The following is a 10,038-nucleotide window of genomic DNA, read 5'->3' on the forward strand; positions in this document are numbered from 1 at the left end:
CATTCAAATTACAGTGACAAACATGTCAGACATGGAGACTACCTTTAGGAACCTTATATCGCTTCACAGAATAGATGGTCATTAAATATTTATTGAGTTAATTATAGTGGAAGGAAACAGTTTTCACAGTGAAGAAGACTGTAGTGAACCAAAGATTGAAATATTCTGAGTCTTATCAAAAGAAAGAAGGAGAAGGAGAAAAGAAGAAAAAGAGGAAGAAGTGGAAGAGGAAGAAGAAAAAGGAGGAGGAGGGGGAGGAGGAGGGAGGAGAAGGTAGAGAAGGAGGGAAGGAAGGAAGGACAGAAGGAAGGAAGGGAAGGACGGAGGGAGGAAAATCTGTTAAGTACTGATAGCTGAGAAACTGTCACGCTTTTAATGTCCCTAGAAGCCTAAAGGGCCAGATATTTCAGAATTAAAAGTTACAGATTATACAAATACTAATATAAAATCAAATAAAGATTATGAGGGTGCTTTCACAAAATGCTTTAGATTTGGAACTTTTCATTCCCAAATTCTGCTTAATTGAGAATTCCAGTGAGTATATGGGTTCAAAAGCAATCAATAAAAAACTAATTGTCTTCTTTTATGTACTTAAAACAACTTCTATCTGGGTCCCAAAATGTATTTCAAAAGAATCTTTATTGCACTTAACTAGTAATTTATGCTTAATGATAAGTCACAAAATTTGACATGGACACAAGATAGAAGAGGAAAGTGGGGGATGGGGTTCAAGGGAATCTGTGTGCCTTCTTGTCTGTGGGTATATCTCAGAGCAAGAAGTTTATTAGAGCATAATTTTGGGGCACCTGGGTGGCTCAGTTGGTTAAGTGTCCAACTCCTGATCTCAACTCAGGTCTTGATCTCAGGATCATGAGTTCAACCCTGTGTTAGGCTCCACACTGGGCATGAAGCCTACTTTAAAAACTCAATTAATTAAAAACTAAAGTATAATTTTAAGAGCTTCTTTTAAAGTAATGGATGGCCCACATTGCAATCTTGAACTCAAGACCCTGAGATCAAGACCTGAACTTGAGAATCAGGCACTTAACCGACTGGCCCACCCAGGTGCCGTGGCAGAGATTGCTGTCACAATCCACATTACCCTTAGCATTTATCTGTGTAAATGTATTAGGCCTCCAACCTCCACTTTTCCCTCTTTTTATTGTCATGGATCATTTATGAAGTCAGGGAATTATGCCAACAACAAAAATAAGAATAAATAACTTAAAAAACTCTATCAGCCACTTTTCTAAGTGCTTTATTGATATTAACTCCTTTAATTCTCATAACAGTCCTATGAGAAAGGTGTGTAGAATCTGCATTTTACAAATGATGAAGCTACAGAAACAGAAACCTGGTCTAAGTTCATGCAGCTTGAAGTGGTAGAGCTGGGAATACTGACTTCAAAATCTGGCTCCCAAGTGCATGTGCCAAGCAAGCGTGGTGTGTTAGCTTGTGCATTAACATAATTTGTTCTGCTTTGTATTAGCACATGTTGTGATTGTCTAAGCTTCTGACACTCCATTGCAAAAAAATCTTTCATGATGTCAAAGAAAAGTTGTATTTATTTATCTATTTCCCATTTGCTGTTCCCAGCTGCGCTCAAATTTATATTTTCCAACCTCAGGCAGTTTTCTCTCTCTTACATAATCTTTTTTTTTTTTTTTAATTTTAGGGATAATGTTTTAACCAGTACATTGCAAGCGATAATTGGCCACTTAGCTTTTGACAGATAATATGATTGTCTCTCCTGTCCAAGGTCAAGAAATACTCACTAAGGGTCTCTATGCTAGGCAAAGGGCTAGGCTTCCTAGGTACAGAGTTAAATAAGGACACAGACACAAACAGAACCTTTCCAGATAATATAGGCAGTGTTCTGAGTTAGATATGCAGAGGGGCCAGTGAGAAAAGACATAAGGCATGGAGTTTGGGTGCAGTACATTCTGAACAAGGAAGGAAATAGTTTGAAGAAAGGCTGTTTCAGCTAATAGTGCCAAGATTGTGAGAATCAGAATAGAGGTGACATGGATCAGTATCAGAAAGTTTAATTAAATATATTTTTTTAATTTTTAATGTTTATTTATTTTTGACAGAGAGAGAAACAGAGCATGAGCAAAGCAGGGAAGAGGGGGAGGGAGACACAGAATCTGAAGCAGGCTCCAGGCTCCCAGCTGTCAGCACAGAACCCTATGTGAGACTCGATGCGAATTTCAAACTCTCTAACCAAGAGATCATGATCTGAGCTGAAGTCAGATGCTTGACCGACTGAGCTATCCAGGCACCCCTAATTAAGCAGATATATTAAAGTACATGGAATATGAGAGATTTAATAGGTGGGCAAGTCATGAGCAGGTTGGCAGAGAATCCCAAGTTTCTACTGTCACCCAAGATGACATCTCACAGGGTTAAAAGTCTCAGCTATTTCTCTTCTTTTGCTACTACTGTTCAGCAGCAAAACTTAAAATTCTGCTTCTTGTTCATTCCTAAAACTTACTAGAGCTGCACCCAGCAGCTGGAGCCTCTCTTACAGTCCGGAGCAAAGGTCTCCACAGGAAAGGGTGCACACAATTCAACATGTCTTCTGCTCACTGAGCATGCTTTCACTGTTTTACTGTGGTTTTGTTTGTTTTCTTCTTCACAGTTTCCCCCATTCCTCTCCTTAGGTTTTTCTCCCGCTTTGCAGCATCCCTTGGGAGTAGGTATGAGCTGTATTGGAATAACTTTTTTTCTTTTAAAGGAATTTACTCTCCTCAGCTAAAAAGAATCCTCACACAAAGTAGAAACAGACTATCTGTAATCAGGAGGGAGCGTTGTGTATCCCGGAGATATCTGGGGATTCTTGGCTAAGGTGCTGGCTCACAAAGGTGTCAATGAAAGACCAAGAAAGGAGGTGAAATGAAAGAGGGAAGGAAGAAGTGATTTTGACTGAAATATGAGCACTATTTTTTCTTCCTCAATAACAAACCTGTTCCTGGTCTCAGTTGACATGAGTGGAGTGCGCTCTTGACAACAAAGGCTGTATCGAATTCACTTGTCATGTCCCAACATCTCTTTCCTGTTCACCTTCATCTTTCCATTGCCATCTTCTCCTTACAGCTTTATATGGCTCTCCGTTGAGACAGCAGAAGATTATAATGTGGAGGGGAAAAAGGAAGAGCTTGCAAGGAAGTAGGTAAGATCACACCAGGCAAGTGTCAAACAAAACAAACAAACAAACAAAATGGCCCAAGGAGGCCCACCTCAGCTTTCGTGAGCAACCCCATAAATTGCCAAAGAGAAAACCGCCCAGGGCTACACAATCATAATAAATTTCGTTATGAGTAACAGAGAACCTAAACTAAAATATTTTACAAATATTTTAAAATGTTGGCTTAAACAAAACAAGCGTTTCTTTCTTTCTTGGATAAAGGAAACTGGAGATAAGTAGTCTCAGATTAGCATGGCAGTCCAGGATGTGTGCAAGGACCTTTCTATCTGTCGGCTCCAGTCATGTATTCCACCCTCCTAGTCACTTGGAGGTCCAAGATGACAACTAGAGCTCTGACCTTCATATCTGCAGTTTCATCCTTGTGGAAGGAGAAGAATAAAACACAAGAGGGCCCTTCCCAACTGGGTCAGCTCCCTTTTTACAGTTTTTCTCTCAATGACCAGAAGGCCTTATCTAACAACAAAGGAGCTGGGGAATATAATCTTCCTTTTTAGCAGCATTGTGCCCAGCTCAAGCCTGAAGAAAGGCTCCCACTTCTCTGTCTTCCATGTTGTCCCCATACATGGTGAGCACACAATGAGGACCCACTACAGTTACTGACCACTCAACTCAAAAGCAGGAAACAATTTTACTATCAAGAATATGGGAAAGGATATAAACCTAAGATCAAAGATATTTTATAAACATGAGCTTAAAATGTTGATGGAACTCTCATTAACACCTAGATTTGACTTTTAGCTAAATCCATCAAAAAAGTATACTGCTACAAATGGTCCAACGTAAAGAAGTAATCTGGTAAACTAGCATGGCGGACTCTCTTTAGAGTAAAGGGGCCTCAGGCGCTTAGGTGACTCAGTCAGTTAAGCATTGGACTCTTGATCTCCGCTAGGGTCATGATCACACAGTTCCTGAGATCCGGCCAGTGCTCCCTCAGGCTCAATAGTGGAGCCTGCTTGGGATTCTCTCTCTCTGCCCCTTCCCTGCTGTGTACACATGCTCTCCCACTCTCTTATGAGCTCTTTCTCTCCCTCAAAATAAATAAACAAACAAACAAAAATAAATAAAGGGCCTGCCTCAAGGGTCTTATTCATTGCTCTATCTTTAGCATCTGTGACATCTAAATGAATACATGAGCTACAGCAATTTTCTAAACAGTTAGTTGTCTTAATTTTCTCATTATGCAGACCCCCTGCTTTCTCCTGTGCATTTTTAAATACCTAGCAGGTTCTCCATGCTATTTTAACTCTGTACCACAATAGCTGTCTCCCCCTTGGAAATTTCGTCTGCCTGTGAATCCGGCCTCCCTGAGAAGGTTTCCAGCTCTTTCCGCATATGCCTCAGCTGGACTGAATTAAAGCTGCAGTTAGGGATGTTTCCACGCTCATGCCTTCAGAGGTCCAGCGAACACTGATAAATCTTTTGGTCTTGGCCCATCCCTAAAATCTTACTTTTTTCTTTTCATTTGCACTTTCTAGGCTTTGGGTAATTTGTGCTACTTCAGTGACAGCATGTTATGAGACCTTCTCGGTAAAATCTCTCTAGTTGGGTCTGACATGTTGAAAGCTAATTTTTTCCTTCTCATGGAGAGCGAAGAGGATTACCACTGCCCACCATTCTCAAGACAGGCACTGCCAAGGCCTCTGTGCTTCTTTCAGAAAAACAGGCTGCTCAGCTTCCCCAAGGGAAAACATGATCCCTGCAAATATTCTCTTCAGTGCCTCTTTCTTGTTCTACCACTTGCTTGTTCTTTTGAAATATATGTCACTGTGAATAACTTTAGGAAGAAATCTGACCCATGTACACCAATAAAAGTAAAGAAAATTATAATTGATGTCACCATGGGCTAATAATTTTGCCCTCGGGAAGGTAACGAAAGCAGTCAGGACAACCTTTCCCCTCCCCTGGCTCTTATGGAAAGAGTTGTTCTGGAAACTCTACAGGTGTTTGGCTTCCAGCTGTGGACAAAGTCCTATGCCTCTACTTCATTCCTCTCCAAGAGAAACATCTTTTGGAATCCAGGACTGGTTGGACCACTAGATAATCCCAATTGTGTTAAAGAGCTCAAAGCACAGGGGGCAATCCCTGGCCATTTGCGTGACATTGTGTTTCATGGGAAATAAAGTGAGAATAAAGCTGTTTAACTGTCTCTGTCTTTAGGTACCCTTTCACTCCAACAAAAAGAAAAAGAGGGAAGTATGGTGCGGTATGGAGACAGAAGGCGTCCTGATTCCGGCAGGCCTCAGGTGCAGCAAAGCACTCCTCTCCATTCCTGCGTGAGTGAGACAGATCCGCTTCCCTCTGGTCTGCTTTATTCAAGCAGGCTCAGCTGAGTCTGAAACTTCAACCTGTCTCTTCACTTGATCCTTTTTTTTTTTCTTTTCTTTTCTTTTTTTTTTTTTTTACCAGAGGAAAGGAGTAGGACTGTCTTGGTTTGGGTCCCTAAAGGCAAAGACTGAGTCAAAAATGGGTGCAATGGCTTATTTGGGGAATGATCCGAGAACGTCAGAACAAGAATGCACAGTGTCTTGGGGAAGAAGGAAATGCCAATATCCAGCTAGTTACCATTGTGGGCAAGTAGGGCGCAACCCTGCTGGGGACCCTCTGAAGAGCCTGTAGAATGCACTTCTGAAGGATGTTGGGATGAGGTGGGACCATTTATTCACCAATGCTAGTCCTTCTTTGGTTGAGAAATGCCCCCTGGAGCATACTTCCAGCTGTATGTGTACAAGGATTGAGGTACTGAAGCTTTGGAAAAGCCTTGAGGCAAGAAAGTGAGCACTTGAAGAGAGAAGCCTTCAGCCTGCTAGGAACCGTCTCTCTCCCACACTTGCAGCCAAAGGTGATACATGGGTAGGAGATATGTATGACAAGGAGTAACGTGTCTGCTACAAGAACTGCATTTTGGGTTGCCATGCCAGCCTTTCTAGTATTTTCATTCTTTTACCTTCCCATTGGGCCTTTTTTTGAGTACATCCCTAAGTTATTTTGGAAGATAGCCTGATATTGTTATAATTCCCTTCTCATGATTAGGCAATAGTATTCCATTCATCAATCACTTTCTAAAGGTGTCTGATTTTCTCACTCCGGTTATTCTTGGCCTCTGAGTAGGCCTGGCCCCTGTAGCTCGTAACAGTCAACATTTTTTAAAATGTTTTTTTTTTTGGGGGGGGGGGGCAGAGAGAGAGGGAGACACAGAATCTGAAGCAGGCTCCAGGCTCTGATCTGTCAGCACAGAGCCTGATGCAGGGCTTGAACTCAGGAACTGTGAGATCATGACCTGGGTCGAAGTCGGAAGCTTAACTGACTGAGACACACAGGCGCCCCTGGTAACAGTCAACATTTTTAAGCTTGCAGGTACTCTGGCTTACAAATGGAAAGTGATCAATACATAGTTGTTGATGATTCTAACAATAGTGAACTCTTGACTCTAATAAAGTGTTAACCAGGAACTTGTATAGTCGTATGAAATCAACAAATATTTCTTGCAGTAAGTATTTCAAAGAAAGAACAAGAGAGCTGACAGGTAGTTAAATAGAAATTCATGGAGCTTTTACACACAGATGGAGTTACTATGTTTCCAGTATCTAAAATCTCATCTTTGCCAGACAGAGGAGTCATATAATCTGTGGGGGTTATGTTCCAAAATCAGTGTAAAAATGGAATTCCAGTAGGATCTTGCTTTTTTTGTTTTAAGCAGCATAGGGAGGGAAAATTTCAGAATCAAAAGTATTCTTGAAATCTCTTTGTATTTCATAAAATATAGTGTGCACATTTTGTTTTTATGGATTTGACAGAAATTCCTATGCACATGAAGTTTGAAACCCCTGACTATTGGAAGAGTCTATCTAAAGATAGTTAATCATTTTGTACCTTTCTGCCCTTGAGATTTTACCAGTAAATCCTAAAATGAATGGGAGCTAGGTAGTGAATGCTACTATGTTCCTGCTTGCCCACAGGGTTTCCCGAATTGGTGTCACCCCACTATATGCTATTAGATTTGAGTTGTGCTTGTTATCATATTTACCCATTATTGGTGATATTTGCTTCCAGTTTGTCATGTATCCTTTTTGCATAGCAAAAATTTAAATTTTTTTCGAATGTTGTTTTTTTTAAAATTTATTTTTGAGAGAGAGACCATAACAGGGGAGAGCAGAAAGAGGGAGACAGAGAACCCAAAGTGGACTCTGAGCTGACAGCAGTGAGCCCAATGCAGGCTCAAACTCAAAAATCATGAGCCGAAGTTGGGCATTAAAATGGATGAGCAACCCAGGCACCCCCCCCAAAATTTTTTTGTATATAACTTATTCATAAGTTAGCTAACATACAGTATGCTCTTGGCTTCAGGAGTAGGTTCCCGTGATTTATCACTTACTTACAAGTGCTCCTCATCTCAACAAGTGCCCTCCTCAATGCCCATCACTCATTTACCTACCCCTTACTCCCCACTCTCCCCCTTACCACCTTCAGTTTGTTCTTTGTATTTAAAGGGCTTACGGTTTGCCTCCCTCTCTGTTGGTATTTTTTTTCTTTCCCTTCCCCCATGATCTTCTGTTAAGTTTTTCAACTTCAACATATGAGTGAAAACATATGATATCTGTCTTTCCCTGACTGAATTATTTCACTTAGCATAGACACTCTAGCTTCATCCTTGTCATTGCCAATGACAAGATTTCATTCTTTCTGATGGCTGATTAATATTCCATTGTATGTATATATCACACCATTGTTATTTAACATAGTATTTTAAGTCCTAGCTTCAGCACTCAGACATAAAAAGAAATAAGAGGCATCCAAATCGGCAAGGAAGAAGTCAAAATATCACTATTCACAGATGACAAGATACTCTATATAGAAATCTGAAAGACTCCACCAAAATAATTGCTAACGTGAATTCAGCAAAGTCGCAGGATATAAAATCAATCTACGGAAGTCTACTGCATTTCTATACATCAATAATGAAGAAGCAGAAAGAGAAATCATGGAATCTTTCCCATTTACAATTGCAGCAAAAACCATAAGATACCTAGGAATAAACCTAACCAAAGAGGTAAAAGATCTGTACTCTGAAAACTATAGAAAACTTACAAAAGAAATTGAAAAGGACACAAAGAAATGGAAAAATAGTCCATGCTTATGGATTGGAAGAATAAAAATTATAAAAATGTCCATACTACCCAAAGCAATCTACACATCCATGCAATCCCTATCAAAATATTACCCGCATTTTTCACAGAGCTAGAACAAATGATCCTAAAATTTGTATGGAACCACAAAAGATCCTGAATAGCCAAAGGAATTTTGAAAAAGAGAAACACAGCTGGAGGCATCACGATTTCAGATTTTAAGCTTTGTTCCATTACACAGCTGTAGTCGTCAAGACAGTATGGTAATGGCACAAACATGATACATAGACCAATGGAACAGAATAGAAACCCAGAAATGGACCTACAACTATATGGTTCTATAGACTATCATCTTCAATAAAGCAGGAAAGAATATTCAATGGAAAAAAGACAGTCTTTTCAACATAAATGCTACTGGGAAAAGTAGACAGCGACCTGCAAAAGAATGAAGCTGGACCACTTTCTCACACTATACTTACACAAATATAAATTCAAAATAGATGAAAAACCTAAATGTGAGACAAGAAACCATCAAAATACTAAAGAGGAATATAAGCAGCAACCTCTTTGACCCCAGGCATAGCAACTTCTTAATTAGACACATCTCTGGAGGCAAGGGGAACAAAAGCAAAAATGAACTATTGTGACTTCATCAAGAAAAAAATCTTCTGCACAGTGAAGGAAACAGTCAAGAAAACGAAAACGCAGCCTATGGAATGGGAGAAGATATTTGCATATAACATATCTGATAAAGGGTTAGTATCCAAGATCTATAAAGAACTTATCAAACTCAACATCCCCCCAAAATAAAGAAATAAATAATAAAATAAATAAAAATAATCCAATGAAGAAATGGGCAGAAGAAATGAATAGATGTTTTTGTTTCCAAAGAAGACATCCAGAAGACCAACAGACACATGAAAGGATGCTCAACATCCCTCATCATCAGGGAAATAAAAATCAAAACCATGAAAAAAAAAATCAAAACCATGATGAGATACCACCTCATGCCTGTCAGAATGGCTAAAATTAACAACTCAGGAAACAATAGATGTTGGCAAGGAGGTATAAGGGGAACCCTCTCACACTCTTGGTGGGAATGTAAACTGCTGCAGCCACTCTGGAAAACAGTGTGGAGGTTCCTCAAAAAGTTAAAAGTAAACCTACCCTATGATCCAACAATTGCACTACTAGATATTTACACAAAGGATACAAAACTACTGATTCGAAGGGGCACATGCACACTGATGTTTATAACAAACACTATTAACAATAGCCAATCTATGGAAAGAGCACAAATGCCCATTGACTGACGAATGGACAAACAATTAGAGTTAATAAATAAATTTATCAAGATCACTGACACAAGGATAATTCTTTAAAAATCAATTAAATTTTTATGTTCAAGCTTCAAATAAATAAAAATTTGACTTAAAAACACAGTTTTGGAGTGCCTGGATGTCTCTGTTGTTTAAGCATATGACTTCGGCTTGGGTCATGAGCTTATGGTTTGTGGATTCAAGCCCTGCACCGGCCTCTGTGCTGACAGCTCAGAGCCTGGAGCCTGCTTTGAACTCTGTGTTTCCCTCTCTCTCTGCCCCTTCCCTGCTCATCCTGTCTTTTTCTGTCTAAAAATAAATAAACATTTAAAAAAGTGTGATTTATAATAGCATCAAACCCATTAAATACCCAACAATAAATCTAGTA

This window comes from Crocuta crocuta, unplaced genomic scaffold (assembly GCF_008692635.1).
Source record: "Crocuta crocuta isolate KB4526 unplaced genomic scaffold, BGI_CrCroc_1.0 scaffold162, whole genome shotgun sequence".
Lineage (NCBI taxonomy): Eukaryota > Metazoa > Chordata > Mammalia > Carnivora > Hyaenidae > Crocuta > Crocuta crocuta.